The sequence below is a fragment of the Ambystoma mexicanum genome, chromosome 13 (assembly GCF_040938575.1).
Source record: "Ambystoma mexicanum isolate Mex_15411 chromosome 13, UKY_AmexF1_1, whole genome shotgun sequence".
Classification (NCBI taxonomy): domain Eukaryota; kingdom Metazoa; phylum Chordata; class Amphibia; order Caudata; family Ambystomatidae; genus Ambystoma; species Ambystoma mexicanum.
In genome coordinates, this window is record NC_090938.1 from 674,143,450 (window position 1) to 674,169,056 (window position 25,607).

Genomic DNA, 25,607 nt, shown 5'->3' on the forward strand with positions numbered 1-25,607 from the left:
ACAGAGTTTCTCCTCATCAGCACACCTGCACCTTCCTTGCCTGTCACTCTCTGGCCGGCCTCCCTTGGCCCTCTTCCTGCTCCCACCTGTGAGGTTAAGAACCTCGGAGTCATCTTCGACTCCACACTCTCCTTTTCTCCTCACATCTCTGACGTCTCTGCAACTCATCCAGAACAAGACTGCGAGACTTGTTCTTGGCCTCAAGCCCAGGGATCGTATCTCTCCAGCACTGAAATCTCTCCATTGGTTCCCAGTGGCTGCAAGGACTAAGTTCAAGACCCTCTGCATTGTCCACAAGGACTTCTGGGGGCTGGGGCCTCAATACCTCCAAATCTCTCTTCGTAAATACCTTCCTACTTGAGCTCTTCGCTCCACCAACTCCCTCAGGGTCAGTCGCTTCTCCAAGCATCGAGTTGGTGGTAGATCTCTTTCTTCGGCTGGGACCTCCTTCTGGAATAGCCTCCCTGTCTCTCTGAAACTTAAGGAGAACCATCTCCGGTACTGCAAGCTCCTCAAGACCTTCCTCTTTGCTTCTGCCTTCTCTCTTCCTCTCCCCTGCTGATTTCCTGTCTGATATTGCACTGGTCACCTGGCTACCCTCGATTTCGGGGCCAGGTCCCTGCCCGTCCAGTTGCACAACTGCTCTGCCTCCCGACAACCCTTGCACTTGGATGTGTATCTGTTACCCTACAGTTACCCTACCTGCACTTTTGTACACCTGCTGGCCACACTTACCCTTGCACTTGTCACCTGCTGGCCACACTTTTTGTTATTGTTTTGACCCCATGTACAGCACTGCCCCCTCCCCTTTCCCATGGCACCTTTCACCACTCCCCTTCCCTGCACTTGCGTGACCTCAATGTCACTTGGCCTAGTAAAATTGTTTTCTCTATCCTCCCTCTGTTCCCCCTTCCTTGCCTCATCACACCTTGAAACACTTGTGTATGGGCCCGTTAAAAATGCCTATCATATGATATCATACCCAGAATTTACTAGCCCGAATCAAAGGATTCGGCAAAGGCCAAAGAGAGTAGTCCTTAAAGAGGAGAGGAAAGCCATCAGTCTGCAAAGAGAACTACAGGAACTGATACAGAAATCAACAATAGAATATTTGACAATAGAATATTAACAAGGAACTCAAAAGATTACAGAAGAAAAGTGAGAGAAGCATCCATCTGGAGAATGGAGTCATTCTCCTGACCTTAGTTTGTTAGAATAGTGGTAGGCTCAGTTAGCATTAGTTTTGGACAGGGGACGTCTTCCTTTGGACATTTACTAAGGACTGACAATCACCTTAGTTAGTAAAATGTAGTAAATACCCCACAGCGAGAGGAACATTTAGGCCATATTCTTTAATACATACATGTTGGGAATGTCCTGCGATGGTTCGCGTCCTGCTTCTGACCTGCCACAGTACCCACCGGTATTTGAGTGGCTTGTTTGTGGCTCTGGTTTAGCGACATATGCAATGAATCAGTAAAAGGCTGAGAATCCTAGCTGGAAGATATGGAGGCAGAAGCAAAGCATAACAAGAAGGCTGAGCAGTAAGAGCCCCAGGAGAGGTCTGAAGGATCAGAGTGAAAGCAGGAAGTCCATACTGTGAGTACATCCTGAAAGGCAGAGGTCGAAGTGGGCGGGAACGGTCGGGAGCGGTGTTCCTATACTTTTATTTTAAAAAGAAACCGTTCAGGAACAGTTTAGTTTTAAAATAAAAGTGTAGGAAGAAGTTGAAGCTTGCACTTCAGTGCCCTGCACTGAACATTCCCTTAAATAATAGGTGTGTTTGTTTGGGGGTTTGGACTGTGTGTGGGAGGAGGCGCAGCAATGGGGTTTGTGGAGAGTGGGGCACACTGGCAGGGAACATAGCTCCACTACTTCTTTTTGTACACTTCGACCACTGCTGAAAGGGCCTTCCCAAGAGAAGCTTATTTCTTTTTTGTTTGCAATAGGGATTCACTTTGTAGAATAGGATTTGTGAGCTGTTTTGTTGGCCAAGAATTGGAGCATTTGTGTTTTGGCGTAGGCACTAGCCGGCAGGCTATGGACTTGCCATGTATAGGTTTGGAAGTTTCTGTTGCGCACACCCTTTGGACATTGTCTTATAGATTAGAGAGTCCCAGGAGAAAAAAGGACTTTTAAGACTGGATGACAATGGAACTACACCACAGGAAGCTTCATGTTGTGGATCTACAGCACAGGAAGTGGTAGACACTGGAAGAATCACTCTATTTATGTTACTCCTTTCCCGACACTGTTCAGAATCAATGTCCCTTTTCAGTTGTAGAGACTCCCCAAGTTCCTATTGGCGTTTAGTCCAATCCGTTCCTTAAAAACAGCATAAAACAACCTGTTTGGAGCAGTATCTTGTCGTGTCACATGTGGCATTATGCGACTTGTCTTGTACAGTGTAGAGTGAGCCATTGCTGCTCAGCTAGGTGCGTGTTTTTATAATTCACAAACATACGTGCATTCCAAACTCTCGAAGCTCTTTCATGCCTTTTCTTTCGCACTAAATCTCCTCCACGATGCCTCTTTAGAGCCAGATTCAACTCAAGATGGCAACGTTCAGATTCCGCCATAACGCGCTCCCCAATGTGTGGCATTCATGTTACTGTTGCCTTTTACAGCGCTTCCGCATGGCCTCTGTTATAGCCTCTTTGAGCACAGCCTTCTTTTTGTGCTTCCTTCTGCTATGGACTAGTTCTTATCCAGTGATGTGAGGCTTTAGCGCTACACTAACTGCCATCTTGGGCGTCCTTCCTTTATTTACAATGTCTAAATGCATCAATATTGGTTTAGAATATATGTACAATTCGTGAACGTTCTGACAGTTAATCCCTGTATAAGCGAATGGGGGCTTTACTTTTAATTGGTGAGGGCATCACCCAATTATTCCGCCACCGAAAATGCGAATTTCGAACTGCACATTTCAACGCATTTCTATGTGTTTTAGGGTGATAAATATTTAGAGGGAGTATGGGAGGGATTACGGGGCGGCTGGGTCTCCCCCCACACACAAGTGCGTTGAAACGTGCAGGAGAAATCAAAATCGGTATTTTCAGCCGCTGGATATTTTTTTCCTCGAACATTAGTGAGCACTTATTAGACCGGGGACTTCAAATTATCCTTGGACTTTACCCAGTGGCCTTCATATGACCTGCTGAGATCTCTAGTAGGCATAGAAACGGTCCTGTGTGAAGGCATTACATAAGATCAATTTCATAGGGGAAGTAAGGCCAGGCTTTTCCTTCTTGCCTCGAAAAATGGGAATATCTTTTCCAGTAGTGTTACCATCATTCCCTCGTATTCTATATTGCCAATTATCAGTGGTTTTGATGTACTTAAAACTTTCCTTCCATCAGTTCGTTTGTTGCAAGTCGCTCTAAGTGGCACGGGCATGCACAGGATTGGGTCCCAAGCTCGCTGTACCGAATGCCTGAAGCTATATACCCCCCCCCCCCCGATGATGCTCAATGAGGCCGAAACATGTCCAGGGTGGCTTGTGTTCCCACACAGAAAGGATGTCACTTCGCTGTTGAGGTTGAACAGCCCTTTTTGTTGTGGTTGTTCCCCTTTTATAAAAACAGAGGCAGACTAAAGAGGAGGGATCAGAAGTCTTGCAAGAGGTATTGCCTGAGGTTATTATTGATTAAAATTCAAAGGTTTCGATCAATTTGTAATGTTTTATTTTACTGTACAAAAGGGTTGATTACAAACCTTACACAGCTTACTCAATAAACAATTCATACAATCATATAGCTTAAATAAGTCATTAAGATGTCATAGTTTTCTATCAATCCATATAGCTCATTGGTTAGTTGGAGCTTCAAGGGCAATGGTATCGATCAGTCCCAACCTGTCCAATAGGCACCCAAGAAGAACGCTGCCAGGCAGCGTGGCCAGCTCTGTATCACTGAACTATTTATTGACTTCATAGAGTTGCTTACATAGTGTAAATATATCTACAGGTTTCTGAAAAAATGCACTCATATTGGGGCGCCTGGGAGGCGGTCTTCACCATTTAGCAACTAATAGTAGTCTCCAACGTGCCAGTCTTCCATAACTTAAGGTCTGCTAATGTTTGGAATTACAACAAACAGCAAACAAACAGTGAAGACTTAGCATTGGAAACACAACCCCCGACTTGGGGCGCCCCCCTCCTCTCTTACTTGTTCGTTGGTGTAGTATGTTTTTTTGTCATTTGCAGCAGTCGTCATTTTGGTTCTACCTCTTTTTGGTGAATGACATTTTTGCTGGATTTGTTTCCCACATTTTTTTCCACTTTTTTTTGGTGCAAACATATAGATGGTAAGTTTGGGTAAGGTCTTTAGAAAGGGATGGAGGTGAGGGCTCTCTGTCCCATTTTTTTTGGGGGGGGAATCAGTAAAACTGGTAAAATAAAATCATCACAATCTCATTCGGCAAAATTATTTTGAGAAATGTTCATAGATCCGGGATGGCAATGAGGTTGGACCATCCTTTATTAATGTCTCCTAGTTTATTTGCAGTTTCCTAAAACTACTGCCCCGGGCACAGGTGTCGCTATGGGAGGCAATAGCCCCGGGTCTTTTGGTTGTAGCCCCGGATAGAAGCTCAGCGGCTACAACCAAAAGGCTACCTAGCCCTGAGTACCGACAGTCCCGACTTTAGCATAGCCCCAGATCTTTTCCAGACCTAGCAACACCCGTGGCCTGGGCATCAAGAGGGCTGTAATCCTACTTTTAGCCCTATTGCAATGACCCTGATCCTGGTCTGAACTCAGCCCTACCTGCCCCAGCTCAGGCGATCTGTCTGAAATAAACGGGTGGGTGGCGCTTATCCTGTTGGTCACTTCAGACAAAAACTGGGATATGTTCTGGCATTGCCAAAGCATGTGCAGGAACCACCCCTCCAACATATTGATACATCGGATGGTCAAGTCTACTGGGGCTTAGATAGGTGGTAGAGCACCTCAATGTTGGCCTCATTGCTAGAAGTGTACCAGAAAGTAGTGGAACCAGGGCTCAAGTCGAGGGTCTACACCCATTTTTTTCAGAGGGTGGACTCAGCCCCCCACACCCCGGCTAAAATGAGAAAAATTGAATGTCCTCTTTGAATTTTTGAATTAAAGCCACAAGGCCTTCTGGCACCTGGGGCCTCAATACCTTCAACTCTCTCTTCCTATCTTCCTTCACAAGCTCTTTGCTCATCCACCTCCAACTCCCTCAGGGTCAGTCGCTTCTCCAAGCAACGAGTTGGTGGTAGATCTCTTTCTGTGGCTGGGGCCTCCCTCTGGAACAGCCTCCCTGCCTCCCTGAAACTTTAGGAGAACCATCTCTGGTTCCGGAAGCACCTCAAGACCTTCCTCTTTGCTTCTGCTTTCTCTCCTCCTCTCCCCTGCTGAACTCCTGCCTGAAACTGCACTGGTCACCTGGCTACTAACTGATCTTGGGCTCAGGTCCCCTCTCCCACCAGCTGCACACCTGCACTGCCTCCCAGGCAAACCCTGCACTTGGGGGCTGTTTTCTGTATCCTTACAGGCCCCACCAGCTCTTGACAGCTAATGTCTGCACTTACTCTTGCACTGCCCACAAGCTGGCTGCACTTTTACCTATTGTTTTTATTTATTATGTTTGTTTATGACTGTTGATCCTATATACTGCACTGCCCCCTTCTCCTTACCCCCACACCTTCCCTTTCCACCTCCCCTGCACTTGCGCGATCTCAATGTCACTAGGCCTAGTAAGATTGTTGTCTCTGTCTTTCCTCTGTTCCTCTTCCCTTGCCGCGCCTCCTTGAAACACTTGTGTATAGGCGCGTTTTAAATGCCATATCATATCATATAGCCGACCTCGGCGATTGAACCGCAGTCGTCAGGTATGCAGGCACTTCACAGGTTTGCACTTTACCACTGCACTGTTCAACCTGAAGAAAAATAACAAACAACTAAAGGTGAAACGTCCCATTTCAGTACTGCAAGTTCCAGGGAAAACATTTGTATTGGTTGTTGGGAGTTTAAAACATGCACCCCTTGGTTTTGTGTGTGTGTTGATTTTATAAAAGGCGAATGCCATTTGGCCTGTGCAATTTGGGTGGTTATGCAAAGCCAATTTAATGAAAAGTGCATATTTCACCTTAATATGCAAATTTCTGGCAACGTCACATCCCATTGCGTTTGTTGGTGAGCCCCCCCACTTTAATTTTTAGGACTTGACCCATGAGTGGAACTGTGCTGGGACAGAGTGTGAAGGAAAGGAGGAACGTGCAAAACTTTTTTCACAGGTTGCAGTCATGCTGCCTGACATCCATTGAGTTGAAACAAACTTCAACGTAGCTTTAACCGGTATCCGGTGTTAAAGTGGAGAAGTGTGCTTTAACTTCATAAAGAACAGTTCCGGAATGGAGAAAATGGGTGCAAAGTAGTGGATCTGTTAATAGTAAAAAATAAAAGTAGTGGAACATCACTCCTTACCGTTCACGCTCACGTCGACCACTAGTTGGCCTCCTGAAACCAAGAGTTAGGATAGCCTTTCAGTCTTCAATCTCTCATTTTATTCCTAAAACTCATTTACATGTGTTCCCGGGAGAGGATGTTTTTCAACAAGCCTGGTTTTCATACAGACTCATTTATCAGTGTTTCCATGGTTTCTCTTTTTATGGCTGACATTTCTTTTCTTAAAAGACATATCTCAACGGTATATAGTTCCAGAACTTTCTAGTGGGAATTATGGGTTCTTTTGTGAATTCCAGAAATGTTTCAAATGTGCCGCCACAGTGTTTTATTAGGCGCATTCAGGGCTGGAAAATGTGCACCAAAACATTCCAGGAATGGCTGCCTCTTCTCATAATGCACCACTGGAGGGAAACTAGGAATTTTACATGCTTTTAAACATACTGCTGAAAAGCCATCCCTATTAGAATCGGGTCTGTGGGAACGGTCTTGAAATAGTCCAATAACGCATGCCTTTCTTTTTTGCTTTATGACACGCATTTGTGCCTCAGAAGCAACTGAAAGGACAATGTAAGCGCTTTATAGAACATGTAAGGAGCTCATGGTGGCAACAGTAAAGACAGACACAAGAGATCACAGTTCAAGGGTGTTTATCGACTTAAAATGGGTCAGATAAACGCCTAATCTAAACCTAAGTCTAAGATGGGAGCAAGCTACGACCATCAAATAATAATAAGGCAGACCTCGTGCAGTCTTGTCAAAGAAAAAGTGCCTATACTAAAAAAACTATTGCCAATCCTTACATATAAATAACAAAAAGAGTGAGGGATAGGATGTGAGGGATAGGATTTGTAAGAAGGAAAGAAGTGTTCACAAATGATAAGTCGGGATGTGTTAGCCGGGGGTCTCCCTCCCCGACATTTTGAGCACAGGACAAGGTAGGACTCCGGAGCACAGCACATGCTCGAGCTTGCCCAGCATGAGATAACAGTTCCATTATCAACTATCAGAGCCTTCGGTGGTTAAGTCTCTTTTCTAAAAAATGTCTCTTGCCTCCAAGGATCTGATGTGTTCCAAAATAATAAACAAGTTTCCTTTCTGCTTACGCGGTGGTTGATGTCTTTTCACCACTGGATCCCCCTCTTCTGAGCTCAGACCCCTCTCAAATGTCAGCCTCCCTCCGTCGGGTTCACTACTGCTTTCCACACAATCTTCTCTGTGGCATGCACATATATTAACGTCTTTTTAAAAAGTTCACTGTGGACAACCCTCTGCCGGGCTCACTCTTGTCAACACACTATACACTGGGACTTCAGACTTTGCCCTCTGTTCATCGGCATCCCTCCATCGGGTTCACTCATGGCAACTTTTGAAATTCACACAGTTCCTTAAACAGTTCTTATGATGCAGGGTTCACTTCCCTTAGCTTTACTTAATTTGTTGGTCAAATACTTTTGACGGTACAGAAGATTTTACTAGACGACCCCCGTATGACCACTTTGACCCCCTTCTCGTGCCGTTCCCAAGGCCTTCTGGTAACAGTAGTTTTAACCATAGGGTAATCACCCAGAGTTTCTCAAGTGAACACCCATGTGATGTCTGACTCCTTTGTAGCTGGTTTTCCCCTCTCGTATCAAACAAACAGTTCTTTTTACTTTCTTCAATTAGCCGTTGTCCTATTTTTGTTCAAACACAGTTCGGTTTATTATTGGCTAGCTACTCGCCACACTGGCTGTGATGAACCGCTTGGCTTTTTCTTGTCCCCGGAGTCAATTACGTTACCATGGGGGCAAGCGTCTCCCCTTGGCTTTTTTATCAGTGGAGGAGTGCGTTGTGTACCGTTGACATCTGCTGCAACACACACTGGCGATTGTTTACATGCTTACAATTCCTTCTGTCGAGGTTTCACGGGCAAGGTCGCTTCTCTCTTTGTCACCCTCTCAGTTTGCACAGTCTTTCTCCTCCTCTTGAACATCCGTGCTGAGTTAGCTCTCTCGTTGTGCGGTCTGCCTTCCTCGTATTGTGCTCTCGTGCTCCACCTTTTATGATTATGATTATGATTGGTTATTTATAACGTGCTGTTACGCTCACCTGGTTCCCACAGGGGCGTCGATCAGACCCGGACAGCTGTGGTCTCCACCAACGTGATGTGTAGTAAAGAGATGACAGTCTGGACTGGCCCGCCTAATCTTGTCTGCTGGACTCGTAGAAGTATTCTCCTGCAAGTGGAGAAAGGGATTTAGCCACCCGTGGACTTTAGTGATGGCCCCCCAACAGTTCTCGTTCTCCCCACTAATCACCTCCGATATTCCCTTTTGGTAACCTTACCTTTGTTTTTAAATGATGAGCTTTCCGTCCTGCATGGAATGCAGGGGCGCGTAGATACCACTTACTTCCCTGGGTTGAAGGTACTGGAGCAGTTCCGGAGGAATATTGACTCCAGTGTCTATAAAGTTCAAAGAGTTCAATATGTCCGATGTTCACTCTTGTTCCATTTCCTCGTTAGGTTGCAGCTGGGTCCAAAAGAATTTTGCCTGGAGGCAGCTGATGGCGTTCAGTTAAGAGTCTGTATTACCAAACACTGCCTGGTAAAAGTTGCATTAGTTTAACTTGCTGTTTTCTCTCCCTTTATAGGTGTGGCATAAGAAGATGCGGTGAATTAAAGAATAATACCTCTGGTGGTAAAGCAGGTAAGCCTATGGTGGCAAAGAGATTGTCCTTGTTGGTTTTGTCGGCTCACCTTGTTATTCCTTTTGTTTTCCCCCCAGGTGCTGGGTTTTGACGAAGAAAATGATGGAGGCAGCGCCGAGTCGAAAGATGCGGTGGACTGGTGAGTATAACGCGGCGCTGCTGCTGGCGAAGCGACGCGCTGAAATAATGTCCTTTCCAGGCTCGGAGATGTGCTGGGTCCGGAATTAGGTAAGGAATCAAATAATGTCTGTGATCTAACCTCTTCTCCTTTCTTTGCCTTTTGTCTAGGAGCTCCGGATTCGAGGCGGGCGTGGCAGAAGACTGGATGCTGACTTGCAGACACGGTGAGCGTCACGCTGCTGGATGCAGAATAACGCAAAGCATGGGCTGCTGTTCGGGTGTGGTTTAAATAGCCTGCAAAGTAGTCCCAGGTAAGAAGTTCCCCAGAACCACACCCGAGTGAAAAATAGTCCCTGTAATAAAATAGTCCCATCCAGGCCTCACGTTGGCTTGGACTCATTTGCAGCATGGTCTGCATAAGGTAAGTAAAGTCTATGAGCCTGGCGCCTATGTCGCCAGGACTGATTTCTATGATGAGCATGGCGCCTAAGGCGCCAGGACTGAATCCAAACAGCCCCCAGCCGGGGCTGTTGGGGTTTTAATGAGTATCTGGATGCCTGCTCCCGGGGCTGATGGACTCGATCCAGATGCCTGGGGGTAGGCATCATGACAGCACTCCCCCCCTAGGCCCCACCTAAAGTTCTTCTTCCCCTTGGCCCAGGCTTGTCTGGGAAGTCCCGATGGAATTTTGTCACCAATCGAGGAGCATGAACGTGGTCACTAGGTTCCCATGACCTTTCTTGTGGTCCGTAACCCTTCCAGTCGATTAAATAAAAAAGTCTTGATTTAACCATTTTAGAGTCCAGGATGTTTTTTACCTCTGTCATGCCCGCGCCGCTGGTGCACGCATTGGCAACCATCATGGACTACTTGGTACTCATTTATACTCCTTGAACAACTCCTTTTCATGCATTGGTCTTTTATTTCCATTTGCTCAACTTTGGTTCTTTCTTATTTTATTCAATTAACTACATTTACCATAATGCACCTGGCTGCAGTCCTCAATTCCTGGCTATTCTCATTCATCGTTATTGGGACCACAATCCCCAGAAGCCCTAGCAGCCAGTGCTGCTTACACCTGCTCAGGACCAGAGAGGGAGGAGGCAGATTGGCTTCAGGTGTGCTGCTACAGGTGCTGTCAATTAGCCTGCCTCAGAACAGGGCAGGGCTGTATATAAGCAGCTGCCTGCAGGAGCACAGTGTCTTGCATCTTGAGTTCTCCCCGCTCCTGTTTGCCTTGACCCTTTACTTTGTATGCTGTTCCTGTTGCTGCATTATCCTGTTTTGTTCCAGTGCCCTTTCCGGGCTCCCTGCCTTGCAGCCGATCACGCTCCGCTGCCTTCTACCTCCAGCCCTTGTCCTCTGGGCTTCCTGCCTTGCAGCCTATTACAGTCCTCTGCAGCCCTCTACAGTCAGCGACCCTGCTCCTCTGGGCTCACTCCTTGCTGCCCTGCTCCTCTGGGCTCCTTGCCCTGCAGCCTGCCTCACTCCGGCTGCATACAGTCCTTGTCCTCTGGGCTCCCTGCCCTGCAGCCTACGTCACTCCGGCTTCCTACAGTCCTAGTCCTCTGCAGCCCGCCTTGCAGACTGCCTCACTCCGGCTGCCTACAATCCTTGTCCTCTGGGCTCCCTGCTCTGCAGCCTGCTTCACTCCTGCTGCCTACAATCCTTGTCCTCTGGGCTCCCTGCCCTGCAGCCTGCCTCACTCCGGCTGCCTACGGTCCTTGTCCTCTGGGCTCCCTGCCCTGCAGCCTGCCTCACTCCGGCTGCCTACAGCCCTTGTCCTCTGGGCTCCCTACCGTGCAGCTTGCAACCTTCTGCTGTCTCCAAGCCCTTGTTCCTTGGGCTCCCTACCTTGCAGCCTGCACCTCTTCGCAGCCTACAGCCCTGCTCTTCTGGGCTCCCTACCTAGCGGCCCTATTCTTTCTGGCTCTCTGTCTGTCGCCTTCTACTAATCTCTCTCTGTCCTGTTCTTCTGGACTCCCTGCCTTTCAGCCTACTACAGTCCTCCGCAGTCCAATACAGTTTGCCTGCACCTAGTGCCACTCTTAACTGCAGACCTGCTTCCTACTTTGCAGCCTTCTGTTTTCCTTACTGCTGCTCCTTGTTCTCTTCCTTGAGTCCTCTGTACTCCACCTTAGGTTATCTATTTCAGTCTATCTGCCTTTCCTTCATTTCCTTCTGCTAGATTGCTCATTGACTTCCTTTTCGCTGGATATTTCTGTTCTTGTCTTCTCATGTGTCTTATGTAATCCCTTTGTACAGAGCTTGCTTGTTGGTTTCCGGCAGGCAACCTCTGCCCCTTCCTTTGTCGCGTTTTCAGTGTTACAGACACCCACTGCTGTTGTTCCCAGCCATGAGCATACAGCGTGGGCCTCTGTTATAGCAATCTGTGCAGAAGGCTGGAGCTTCCTAAGGTTCGTGGAACACTCTTTCCCATTTCAGCATACACCCCAAGAGGGAATCAAGTTTGTTTGTACCTTTGTATCTTTTGCCCCTTTTTGCTCACAGCTACTGTTTCCTACTCTTCTTTCTTGTTGAACTTCCTGCTGTGTGTGCCTATCTGCTACCTTACCTCAGCACAGCCACACAAACCCTACTTGGGTACCCTGTGCCACTCTTGACAGAGTGCCATTCCTGACAGAATGCAAGACCAAAAAGATTCTTGTTCCATAGGCAGGAAGGGCACACACAGACCAAAGATGCTTTCTTTTCGGTTCAAGAAACCACTGCAAAAATCTAAAGTTTTCTTAAGGACTGCAAACAAAAACCATAGTTTAAAAGACAGACTCGCCCTAGTAAAGAAAGGTTTACAAGCACAGTACTACACTCACTGGCTCGCTGACCCTTCCATGTGTAACTACTATGACATTTGCAACTATGATCCGCAGTCTCTATCTATAGAAGAGCTACAGCAAGAAAATGAATTCCTGCAGATTTTGTTAGCCCAACCAGTGGAAAACACTCATGCGGTTTCTGGCATTTCTTCTGACACTACATTCGACATTCAGCCGGTACACAAACCTTGTATTCCTTTATCCCAGGCTACCCGGTCTCAGGACCAATGTCGTAACACTGCTACAGCCAAGGATATTGCACTCATTGTGGCAGACTCTCAACCAGATTACGCTGTTGCCAAAGTGATATGCTCAAGATCAGCTTGGCAAGCTACACAACCTCTCCTGACTGCTGTAAACACTCATTTAACCGGACAAGGCATTCAGTATCCTGAGGTTAGTTCAGCTGGTCCTGGGTACAAAAGACCAATACTGACCATCGGTTGTCTTAATGCTTCCCCAGTAACTACTAAAAATGATAACTCTAAGGTCAGTCTTCCTATTGCAACACCCGAATTTTTTGCTGCACCAGATTCTGAAGCTGTAGAACAGGCTAATGGAACATACCTGTTACAAGAACAACTCTTAAGCCTTAAAAGACAAACCGAAGACCTCTATGATGAAGTTGTCTATCTGCATTATAAGAATCTAGCTAAGGGACACAATTTACCAGACCATCTGACACTATGTCCAACACCCGACATTCTGTCTTTAGAGTTTAACAGATTAAGGCCTGTACTGGTAACACAGAAGAGGATACAGATTTATACAGAGCAGTTGGAAGACCTGAACTTGGCATATACATACCAGTTAAAGCTTGACACCACTCATTCACTTACTAGCCACAGTAACACAGGCTGTCGTTCAGATAGTGAAGAATGGACTCCTCCAGTAGGCCAGCTCGCTCACACGGCCATTACACCAAAGATCAAGTGTAATCATCTGACTGGACATTCCGCTGAGTCAAAGGATTGTTCCATTCTTGCCCTTGATGTCAGTCCTTTACTCCCACTTACAGCCTCGACTGAAGTGACCAGATCTGAGATGTATTCTGCTTCTATGAACATTGGCACTCCTGACCAGGAGTCAGATCCTGAAACATACCCAGTACCTGTCTGGAATCCAACTTTGCCTACTGGCAATACCCCAGATCCATGTATCAACTTGGGCACACAAGACTTTGCAGGGCAGCCTTCGGAAGGCTTACCCTTTCCTGGTCCTACATCCACCATGCTACTTGTTACAAGATCTGCTAGCCCTATCTCTGCTGCTCCCCCTGCTAGTACTCCTGAATCTGCTACTGATGCCTCATCTCAGATCACTCCTACTGCAGCCGAAGCACCCCCTTCCTCTCTGCCTGCAAGGCTGCAAGGACAGTACCTGTTGCAAAGCCAGTTAAAAGTTCTCCTATTAAGGCTACAGCTCCGGTAGATCCTGTTGGTGCCTCTGCAGCACCTAAACTACCAGTCACGACACCATCAGTCTCAGTTGCGTCCCTGTCGGCTGGTGCTCCTGTGACACCTATACTTCCAGCTGTTACAGCATCTGAACTTCCTACTGCCATTCCTAATCTCTCTAAAACTTATGGAGTTCCTGCAAAATTTGTTACTCCTGAAGTCTCTGCTGCAAATCTTCATGTTGCCATTGTTGCTTCTGACTATTTGGACGACCGTCCTAGAGCAACCAATTCAGCTGAATCTCTAGTTCAACCTTTCAGCACTGTACCATTGCCAGTCCTAAGGAAGACCACTTCTTTCAAAGCAATATATGCCATGGAGTCTGCAGCACATCTCCACAGTTCCTCAGTTCATGAACGCACTGTTGGGTTTTTGGTCCCTAAGAAGTTGTCTTTTCTGATTTATACCTCAAAGGTTCGAAACATTGGTAATGTCTCCTCCCTTCAAGACTCTCACCTTGCAGCATTAAACAGTTTTTGGTGCTTCATGATGTGCCTTTTTGGTATAAGACTCTCTTGCGGTGTGACAGGCCTTGGACGTGCTCTTCTTGTTGATCAGTCTTCAGGGGGCCTGGAGAGGGGCATGGAGAGGGGCATACTGTCATGCCCGCGCCGCTGGCGCACGCATTGGCAACCATCATGGACTACTTGGTACTCATTTATACTCCTTGAACAACTCCTTTTCATGCCTTGGTCTTTTATTTCCATTTGCTCAACTTTGACTCGTTCTTATTTTATTCAATTAACTACATTTACCATAATGCACCTGGCTGCAGTCCTCAATTCCTGGCTATTCTCATTCATCGTTATTGGGACCACAATCCCCAGAAGCCCTAGCAGCCAGTGCTGCTTACACCTGCTCAGGACCAGAGAGGGAGGAGGCAGATTGGCTTCAGGTGTGCTGCTACAGGTGCTGTCAATTAGCCTGCCTCAGAACAGGGAAGGCCTGTATATAAGCAGCTGCCTGCAGGAGCACAGTGTCTTGCATCTTGAGTTCTCCCCGCTCCTGTTTGCCTTGACCCTTTACTTTGTATGCTGTTCCTGTTGCGGCATTATCCTGTTTTGTTCCAGTGCCCTTTCCGGGCTCCCTGCCTTGCAGCCGATCACGCTCCGCTGCCTTCTACCTACAACCCTTGTCCTCTGGGCTTCCTGCCTTGCAGCCTATTACAGTCCTCTGCAGCCCTCTACAGTCAGCGACCCTGCTCCTCTGGGCTCACTCCTTGCTGCCCTGCTCCTCTGGGCTCCTTGCCCTGCAGCCTGCCTCACTCCGGCTGCATACAGTCCTTGTCCTCTGGGCTCCCTGCCCTGCAGCCTACCTCACTCCGGCTGCCTACAGTCCTAGTCCTCTGCAGCCCGCCTTGCAGCCTGCCTCACTCCGGCTGCCTACAATCCTTGTCCTCTGGGCTCCCTGCCCTGCAGCCTGCCTCACTCCGGCTGCCTACCGTCCTTGTCCTCTGGGCTCCCTGCTCTGCAGCCTGCTTCACTCCGGCTGCCTACAATCCTTGTCCTCTGGGCTCCCTGCCCTGCAGCCTGCCTCACTCCGGCTGCCTACCGTCCTTGTCCTCTGGGCTCCCTGCCCTGCAGTCTGCCTCACTCCGGCTGCCTACAGCCCTTGTCCTCTGTGCTCCCTACCGTGCAGCTTGCAACCTTCTGCTGTCACCAAGCCCTTGTTCCCTGGGCTCCCTACCTTGCAGCCTGCACCTCTTCGCTGCCTACAGCCCTGCTCCTCTGGGCTCCCTACCTAGCGGCCCTATTCTTTTGGGCTCTCTGTCTGTCGCCTTCTACTAATCTCTCTCTGTCCTGTTCTTCTGGACTCCCTGCCTTTCAGCCTACTACAGTCCTCCGCAGTCCAATACAGTTTGCCTGCACCTAGTGCCACTCTTAACTGCAGACCTGCTTCCTACTTTGCTGCCTTCTGTTTTCCTGACTACTGCTCCTTGTTCTCTTCCTTGAGTCATCTGTACCCCACCTTAGGTTATCTATTTCAGTCTAACTGTCTTTCCTTCATTTCCTTCTGCTAGATTGCTCATTGACTTCCTTTTTGCTGGATATTTCTGTTCTTGTCTTCTCATGTGTCTTATGTAATCCCTTTGTACAGAGCTTGCCTGTTGGTTTCCGGCAGGCAACGTCTGCCCCTTCCTTTGTCGCGTTTTCAGTGTTACAGACACCCACTGCTGTTGTTCCCAGCCATGAGCATACAGTGTGGGCCTCTGTTATAGCAATCTGTGCAGAAGGCTGGAGCTTCCTAAGGTTCGTGGAACACTCTTTCCCATTTCAGCATACACCCCAAGAGGGAATCAAGTTTGTTTGTGCCTTTGTATCTTTTGCCCCTTTTTGCTCACAGCTACTGTTTCCTACTCTTCTTTCTTGTTGAACTTCCTGCTGTGTGTGCCTATCTGCTACCTTACCTCAGCACAGCCACCCAAACCCTACTTGGGTACCCTGTGCCACTCTTGACAGAGTGCCATTCCTGACAACCTTGAATTCAGGTTCTCCATCTATTAGGATTGGGTCAGGTGGTTTGGTTAATCTTGTCCCGGGTTGAACTGGTTTTAGAAGTGAAACATGAAAGACAGGATGAATCCGCATATTAGAGGATAATTCTAATTTGACGGCCACTGGGTTGATAATGGCCTTAATGGTGTAAGGTCCCAAATATCTAGGATTAAAAGTCTGAGTTCCTTCCAGAGGAATATGTCTTGTAGCCAGCCAAACTTGGTCTCCGATTCGATATGGTGGGGTCTCACTTCTATGTTGATCAGCATTTTTCTTGTATTTCTCTTTTGCTTGTTTCAGATGTTTTGTTGCCTCTTTAAAGGCTTGTGTAATAGTAGAATGCAGATGAGTTACTGCCGGCATTTCTAAATGCTGGGGCGAATCGAGTTCTGAGGTTCGAGGACGATGTCCATATATGGTATAAAAGGGGCTTTGTCCGGTTCCTGAATGTACAGAGTTATTGTATGCATATTCAGAAATCCATAAAATGTCCTTCCAATTACCTTCGGTTTGGTGGAGCATACAACGTGGGTATTGTTCAAGAGTCTGGTTGGTTCTCTCCGTCTGACCATCGGTTTGGGGATGGTGACTGGTTGATAACCTTACGTCGATTTGTGCCAATTGACAACAATTGTGCCAAAATTGTGAAATGAACTGACTACCTCGGTCAGAGATCAGTACGGAAGGAAATCCATGTATTCGAACAATATTTTCGAGAAATTCCTTGGCTAAGATTGAAGCAGAAGGTAATCCTTTTAATGGAATAAAGTGGGCCATCTTGGATAAAATATCCACAATAACTAGAATGGTGTTGAATCCATTACATGGCGGTAGATCTGTAATAAAGACTAAAGACAAAGTGTGCCATGGTGTGGGTGGAATATCTAAAGGTTGTAAAAGACCAGCTGGTTTCTTCTTTTGGCTTTTGTTCTGGGCGCAGATGCCACAAGACAGTACAAATGACTTTACATCTTTTCGCCAGGTGGGCCACCAGAACTGTCTTTTAATTTTAGCTTCAGTTTTTACAATACCTGGGTGCCCTTCCATCAGAGCTTCATGGTAATTGGAGATTACTTGTTCTTGTAGTTCCTTGTGTGGTAGAAATAGACGCCCTTGATAGTAAGGTAGGTCATTGACAACTGAATAATCTTGGCCTTTTTTAACTCAGTCCTGCAGGGCTGCTGAATCGAAATGTTGTTGGATCGTTAAATGAATATCTTCTAAGGTCTGTAGAGTAGTTATCCCAAGAATTCTTTGTTCAGGAATTATAGGCACCGGTTCCGGGTTCGAACATGCTTCTCCCATCCCGATTTGGGATAAAGCGTCTGCCTTACCATTCTTACAACCTGGTCGGTAAGTGATCACGAAATTGAATTCGGCAAGGAATAAGGCCCATCGAAGTTGACGCGATGAGTGGGCCTTGGCTGTTTTTAAATACTGCAAGTTCCTGTGATCGGTGATTACAGTAATGGTATGCCTGGTACCGAGAAGATAATGCCGCCAAGCCTTGAAGGCGGATTTGATGGCTAACAACTCTTTATCGGTAACCGCATAGTTTAATTCGGGGGCCGAGAATTTTCTGGACCAAAATGCTGCTGGATGAAGTTGACCGGTTTCTGGATCCTTCTGGGACAGGACAGCCCCATGGATAAACTGGATGCATCGGTTTCAACTATGTATGGGAGCTCAGGGCGTGGATGCTTTAAGACTGGTGCCGACGTGAATTTCAATTTCAGTTCTTGGAAGGCTTTTTGAGCCTCTTCGGTCCACATGAAGCGTTTGTTTTTTCGCAAAAGTGCTGTGATGGGGTGTACAACATATGAGAAGTCAGGAATAAATCTGCGATAGAAATTAGCAAATCCAAGCATGCTTTGCACCCCTTTAACTGAACTGGGTGATGGCCACTTGAGAATTGCGTTCACCTTTCGAGAGTCCATTCCGGCTCCTTTTGGAGTCAGGATAAATCCAAGGAATTCAACTTCTGTAGCATGAAAAACACATTTTTCCAATTTTGCATATAACTTGTACTGGCGTAGTTTTTCAAGGACTGCACGAACGTGCTTAACATGGTCTGATTCTGAGGAGGAGTACACTAGAATATCATCTATGTATACGACAACACAGACGTCAATGAGTTCACGAAGGACATCGTTCATAAAATACTGGAAGGCTGCTGGTGTATTGCACAACCCGAAGGGCATCACCTGATATTCGAATAATCCGTACGTGGTGCGAAAAGCGGTCGCCCATTCGTCGCCCTTCTTTACACGTACCAGATGATATGCCCCTCTGAGATCTGATTTAGTGTAGATGCAAGCATCCTTTACTTGGTCTAGTAGTTCGGGATCAGAGGCAATGGATATCTGTTCTTCACCGTGATCTGGTTTAATGCGCGGTAGTCTATGCCCATTCTGAGGTCACCTTCCTTTTGGGCACGAAGAATAAAGCTGAAGATGCAGGGGACTTAGATGGACCAATGAAGCCATTAGCAAGGTATTGATCCAAGTATTGTCGTAGGTGACGGTTTTCGGGTTCCGTAAGGGCGTAGATTCTACTGCATGGAGGTTGTGCACCGGGTATGAGGTCGATTTGACAATCGTATGATCTATGAGGTGGTAAGGTGTTTGCCTGTTCTTTTTGGAAATTCTTGATATTCCTGAGGTAACTTCATGACTGGATTAGCGACTGTGGCCAGGCTTTTGTTCAAGGTTTTTTCCGGGTAACAGGTGTGTGCACACTCCGGGAAGGTTACTCTCTTCTCTCGCCAATCAATACAAGGATTATGTGTTCCCAACCAAGGTATCCCCAGTATTATTTGGAACTGCAGGGCTTTGATTAAGTCAAACACAATAGTCTCTCGATGCCCATCTTGACCCAACAGTGTCATCTCTGTGGTGGAATGAGTTACAGGCCCAGAGGCAATTTCAGTTCCATCGACTGTGGTGATAACATCCGAAGTGGTCTTTTTGCAGAGAGGTAGATTCATCCTAGAAGCCAATTCGTGGTCCACATAGTTTCCTACAGCCCCGCTATCAATGTATGCCCTAACTGCGTGCATACGTGATGGCTGCCTTGGATCAATAAGGACCGTTGGTATGATTAGGTGCGAGGTCTGAGTGTCCTTCTTTAAGCTCGGCAAGCGGACCTCTACGCTTGTCGGGCGTGGTCGTTTCCCGAATCAGAGTCTGTTTGATTTCTATCAGCAACTCCGACTACTTTCTTGGATGGTTTTATAGGGCAATCCGGTAGAAAATGTCCTAAGGCCCCACAGTACAGACACAACTGCGTCTGTTGTCTCCTTTCTCTTTCTGTTTGAGTTAAGGGTCCCTTAACCCCCCCCAATCTGCATTGGTTCTGATGCATCTGTTCCTTTGGGAGTAACATTGGGTTTAACCAATACCCGATTCTCGAACTTAGCTCGATCAGCTTTTCTATTCTGAAGTCGGTGGTCTAGCTGGACCACTAAGTCTATATATTCTGCGCAATCCTGAGGTGGGTTCACAACTTGGGCCAAAACATCTTTGAGTTCACCCCGAAGTCCACGATGAAATAATGTAATTCGCTTTACCTCTGGCCATCCGGTTTCCACCACCAACCTATTGAAGGTTGCGATATAAGTTAGCAAGTCCTGGTTTCCTTGTTGTAGGGTTACAAGTTCGTTATCCAGGGCCTGTCCCTGTGAATGTCTGGCGAATAATCTTTCCATGCTCAATTGAAAACCCTGAAAATCCCGAAGAAGAGAGTCATCCTGGTTGACTAATGGAATTGACCAATCCGCTGCGCTGCCACTAAGGTATGACAGTACAAAGGCTACTTTGGCTTGGTCGTTTGGAAAAGCTCCTGGTCTGCATAAAAAGTGCAAGCAGCATCGGTTCATGAACACGACAAACCTTTTCGGGTCCCCAGCAAAGCGTTCGGGTGGAGTTAAAGGAATGCTCCCTGGTAGAACCACTTGCACAGGGCTGCTCGATGAAACGGGGGTTGAATTCCCCCCAAGTCCAGGTAGTGGTGTTTGCCCGGCTTGGTTTTGCAGCAGTTGTCTGGCAAGATCATCAGTGCGCTCCTTTGACACAATCAGTTCTCTCTTGAGGGCATTAGTTTCTTGGCGCTGAGTGCACTTCTGCCCTAAATTCTCCTAACAATTGGGCTAGTTGGTCGGTTTCTGAGGTCTCCATTACGCCCGGGTGGGGATTTGTAGATAGGCTTTGCATTCTGTTACGCTCACCTGGTTCCCACAGGGGCGTCGATCGGACCCGGACAGCTGCGGTTTCCACCAACGTGATGCATAGTGAAGAGATGACAGTCTGGACTGGCCCGCCTAATCTTGTCTGCTGGACTCGTAGAAGTATTCTCCTGCAAGTGGAGAAAGGGATTTAGCCACCCGTGGACTTTAGTGATGGCCCCCCAACAGTTCTCATTCTCCCCACTAACACCTCCGATATTCCCTTTTGGTAACCTCACCTTATGTTTTTAAATGATGAGCTCTCCATCCTGCATGGCATGCAGGGGCGCGTAGATACCAGTTACTTCACTGGGTTGAAGGTACTAGAAAAGTTCCGGAGGAGTATTGACTGCAGTGTCTATAAAGTTCAAAGAGTTCAATATGTCCGATGTTCACTCTTGTTCCATTCCCTCGTTAGGTTGCAGCTGGGTCCAAAAGAATTTTGCCTGGAGGCAGCTGATGGCGTTCAGTTAAGAGTCTGTATTACCAAACACTGCCCGGTAAAAGTTGCATTAGTTTAACTTGCTGTTTTCTCTCCCTTTATAGGTGTGGCATAAGAAGATGCAGTGAATTAAAGAATAATACCTCTGGTGGTAAAGCAGGTAAGCCTATGGTGGCAAAGAGATTGTCCTTGTTGGTTTTGTCGGCTCACCTTGTTATTCCTTTTGTTTTCCCCCCAGGTGCTGGGTTTTGACGAAGAAAATGATGGAGGCAGCGCCGAGTCGAAAGATGCGGTGGACTGGTGAGTATAACGCGGCGCTGCTGCTGGCGAAGCGACGCATGCTGAAATAATGTCCTTTCCAGGCTCGGAGATGTGCTGGGTCCGGAATCAGGTAAGGAATCAAATAATGTCTGTGATCTAACCTCTTCTCCTTTCTTTACCTTTTGTCTAGGAGCTCCAGATTCGAGGCGGGCGTGGCAGAAGACTGGATGCTGACTTGCAGACACAGTGAGCGTCACGCTGCTGGATGCAGAATAACGCAAAGCATGGGCTGCTGTTCGGGCGTGGTTTAAATAGCCTGCAAAGTAGTCCCATGTAAGAAGTTCCCCAGAACCACACCAGAGTGAAAAATAGTCCCTGTAATAAAATAGTCCCATCCAGGCCTCACGTTGGCTTGGACTCATTTGCAGCATGTTCTGCATAAGGTAAGTAAAGTCTTTGAGCCTGGCTCCTGTGGCGCCAGGACTAATTTCTATGATGAGCCTGGCGCCTAAGGCGCCAGGACTGAATCCAAACAGCCCCCAGCAGGGGCTGTTGGGGTTTTAATGAGTATCTGGATGCCTGCTCCCGGGGCTGATGGACTCGATCCAGATGCCCGGGGGTAGGCATCATGACACGCGCTTAAAACCCAGAGGTTTCTAAGTGCGGACCCCGGGAATCGAACCTGTGTTGCTCCGAGTCGTCTTGCTTCCAAGGCAATCACGTTGTCCTGTGGGGAAAGGAAAGGGCCATCAGGTGTGTGTGATTCTGGTTAATTGCCTGACTCTGCCTGATGCTTGTGATGGGACCTGTCAGGTAAACATTTCTAGGGTTATTCTGCTATCTTCCATGGGGTAAGAAAGTGTTTGTGTCAAAAAGGGGAGGTTTGTCATGAAAAACTACATTCTTCGTCCAAGGGGGGTTGGTTAATTCAGAAGGGTGGGTTTGGTAGGGTTGGTGAAGCAAACCGGAATGACCAGTATTATTATCATGAAATAAACCAGGGGGATTGTGAGAACGGTAGTGTTTTATCTGAGCAGGTTGGGAGTGTGGGAATTAATAATCAGAGGGACAGGATGGAGAATGACTGGGAGTATTCGGATAGGACATAGGAAAACAGGGATTATGGGAGAAGTAATTTCTGAGTGTAACAGGTTTTGGGATCCTAGTTGGTTTACCAGAGGTGTAGGGGTCATTGGACTTTATTAAGGGAGCTTCTTTGGGTGGAAGGCAGTAGAAGTGGAATAACCCTCCCCCGTCCCCCCCAAAATAAAACGGGACATCTCCCTCACCTTTTTCCTCGGTATAATACAGCATCTCCCTTTGGGCATTCCCCTGAGCATAATCCTGGGTTCCCCTACCCAGGTGATCCTCCGTTGCTCATCTACCCCTAGGATTGGGATCTGAGAGGGAAGATTTGTCCCTGGCCACCTGAAAAGGGGATTCCCGGATCTACTTGGGAGAATTCCCTCAGGTTTCTCACAACACTTAAGCAAGAACGTGGACAGACAAGCATGTCTTTCCCAGCTGTTGCAAAGTAGATCTTATATGTCATGCTACACACAGAGGGCAAACATTCAAGTTGCAATCTACTAGCCAGCCATAAAAGTCACTTGCCACCTCAGTTCTATACATACACAGCACACCATTTCTTACTCGACGAGACAAATATCACTTTCCAATGGCTAGTGGTGAGTGCACATTTTGCACCCTGCTACACATCTTGCCGAGCGCATGACTCCCAAATGTTAGCCTCTCAGCATTACCTGGGTACACGACTTGCTAAGATGTCAGTTATGCAATTATATGCCATGTCCTTCCTTATTTTACGAAACATGGGCTCAGGTAACCATGTGCAGGTCGTTGCCAATCACTACTGAGGATTTCTTGTTATTATATTCTATGTCAAGACCCCGAGGCTCATATTATGCTTGCTCTCTTTATTCTCTACTCGAGCAGCAAAACCAATATGTTTCAAACATTAACAATAAAGCACTTCCTTCTTGAAAGGACAGTCTCTCACCACTGAAAACTCGAATGCTCTAACTCTTTCCACGTTACTTTACCCTCCAATCCGAGTATGCCCCTTCATGTAAATCCCTGCAACACTCTGTTTTGATTCCCTTTCTTCAGCAGAGAAGATAAGTGTTAATATCCATCTTTTTTCGGTGACATTAAGTTATACAGGCTTTGGTGTAGAATAGCACAACTGTAATTACGAAACACGCACAGAATTTCGGCAGCGTGTCCATGCAGCGATTACACTCTGTGAGCGCAGCCGCGCAATTCCTGCCAGAGCAGAGCTGTTTGCGAGGCACGGATGTCGCAGAGCTGAGACGGCCCGATTATGAAGTTCCGGCCGCCAGCACCTTCGCTCCTAGCAGTCCACACTCATTTCGGCAGCGTTTCTCACAGCATTCTGCAGATTACAGTACACACGGCCTGCAGCCAATATACGAACTGCATTCTAATTATACATTATATAGCACCAGCAAGACGGGCAGGCCCAAGAAACCTGAAAACAGTGAAGAGCGGGGACAAGCATTGACAGCAGCCGCCAAAATAAACCCATACCTTAGCCTAGAAACTTCTCTTCAGGGAGATGGAACCAGTGAGCAGTTTAACAAGATGGCGTACTCGAGAGACACATCTTCTGGCTCAGAGGCTCTGCGAGCAGGCCCATCTGAAGACCAGTATTCCACAAAACAAACAGAAGTTTTTCGAGGTTCTATTTGTAACTTCTGCATTATCAGCAAACTACAGATCTCTAATTATCCCTCTCGGAAAGTCTATCTATCGCTATCCCAATGGTTATTCTCGTCCTAGCTGGTGCTAGTGTGCCACGTATCTAGAAAAGAGGATAGATAAGAGGCTGACCCTAATCTAGCTCACTACTTTCCCACAACTACTGGTTTACCAAAACCCCAACACTGGTGGGAGTATTCTTACATTGTACTTCTCCCTCTTGAGTGTGTCTAAAAAGCAGAATTCTCTGCATAAATGTCTAAAAAATAATTTTCTTTCCCTGACATTCAGAAATCTGAATGTTCTGGGGGTTCAGGGAATCAGCCTGAACACTTAAGGTCTACCGGTTTTAGCGGATTATGCAATGGTCTAGCCTCTTTCTTCAGGATCTAAACAGTCTAAAGCTGTTTATCTAAAAGCCAGAAGGTTAAACAATCTTCCTCTGTTTATGGGCCAGAAGTTGTTTCCTTTCTTCTGTTATCAACCTGTAAGGGGAGACATAAAATATATTCGATATCACTATATCTATCCTGTGCTCGGTTCTCATGAGCAAATTATTACTATTTCCTAATTTCTTTACCCACCATCATAATTCCGGTCGTGTTCTAGGGGACCTGTGTTTTAATTCACTCAGTCTGTCCCTGTAATGAGAGAGCCACAGGGGAAGATACCAGATCTTGGCTAACAAAACCCTGTCCAATATCCTGTTTCTCCCGTCATGGAGGTGACTGGAGTTCCAATCCGTGACAGCGTTGTTGACCCCCAGAAAATACTCTGTTTTCAGCTCAATTACCAGATCCAGATGGAAACGCCAGGATTGTCTTGTTAGAACTTCTAGGGCCTAGGACCTGGTTTCCCCCAATGATTGATCTATCCAATCGCCGACACATTCAGGGGCGTAGGAGACACATAAAATCTGGGGGGGACAGCGGACACTTTGTGGACTTGTAGACTGTGTTCCTGTCCCGAGTCCCACTCAGCTAATCTTGGGTAGATAAATTGGTCTTGTAGTAGTTTGTTGTTGTTAATTGGCCAAAAGAGCAAGCACTGCTCGCCAGTTTTTACTAACTTTGCACTTGCTAGTAAGTTGCTACGAGTGCAGCATCATCATGACACTTTGTAATGTGAGCAGCAAGCATATATATCAAAAAGCTCCACCAGGCAGCAGCCGCAGAACCAAATGCGCTACTATACATTACTGCACCTACATTGCCTTTACAATTTCTCTAGCTCATAATCAGGACTGAACATTAAACACAATCTGCATGAATGATGCCGATGGTTTAATTTTTATCGTAGCACTAAAAGCCAAAGTGCTTCTAACAAAATGCATCATGCCCGGGTCAGGACATTGGTCGCCTGTTAGGCAAGATTGTATGTAGTAACCCTGTGGGAGACTACACCAGCCTTGTCCTCTTGGCAATAGGTAACCCAACCTTTGGTGTAGACCTGTACTACACAAGTTGGTAGAGTGACTGAGCAGCCAGGTTTATCTCAAGAGGGGCAAAGTGAGTTGTAGGGTTGTAACATAGAGATTCACAGTGACATGTATTCAAATAACACTTATACTCAAGGTTTCTTGATAAAATAATTATTTATTAATTTAACAGTCAGTTTTAAAATAAGCCTTCTTTATAAGGGAGCAAATATAAAACATAAATAAGTAGATACCCCTTTGGGATGGTACACAGACACTTCCTACACCCTCAGATGACTTCAATTGTTTAGGACACTGTCGACATTGATATATCACGTGTACATTTAAAGCAATACTGAGATATGTGGCAACAGGAAAAGGTTAGGGAGGGAAGCAATGGTTAACAAGTTTCTCACACAGGTAAGCACTTTTCAGTCCCCCAATGCAATGTAGGTTAACCCTTTCCCAGCTATACAAGTAAAGAATGTATGAC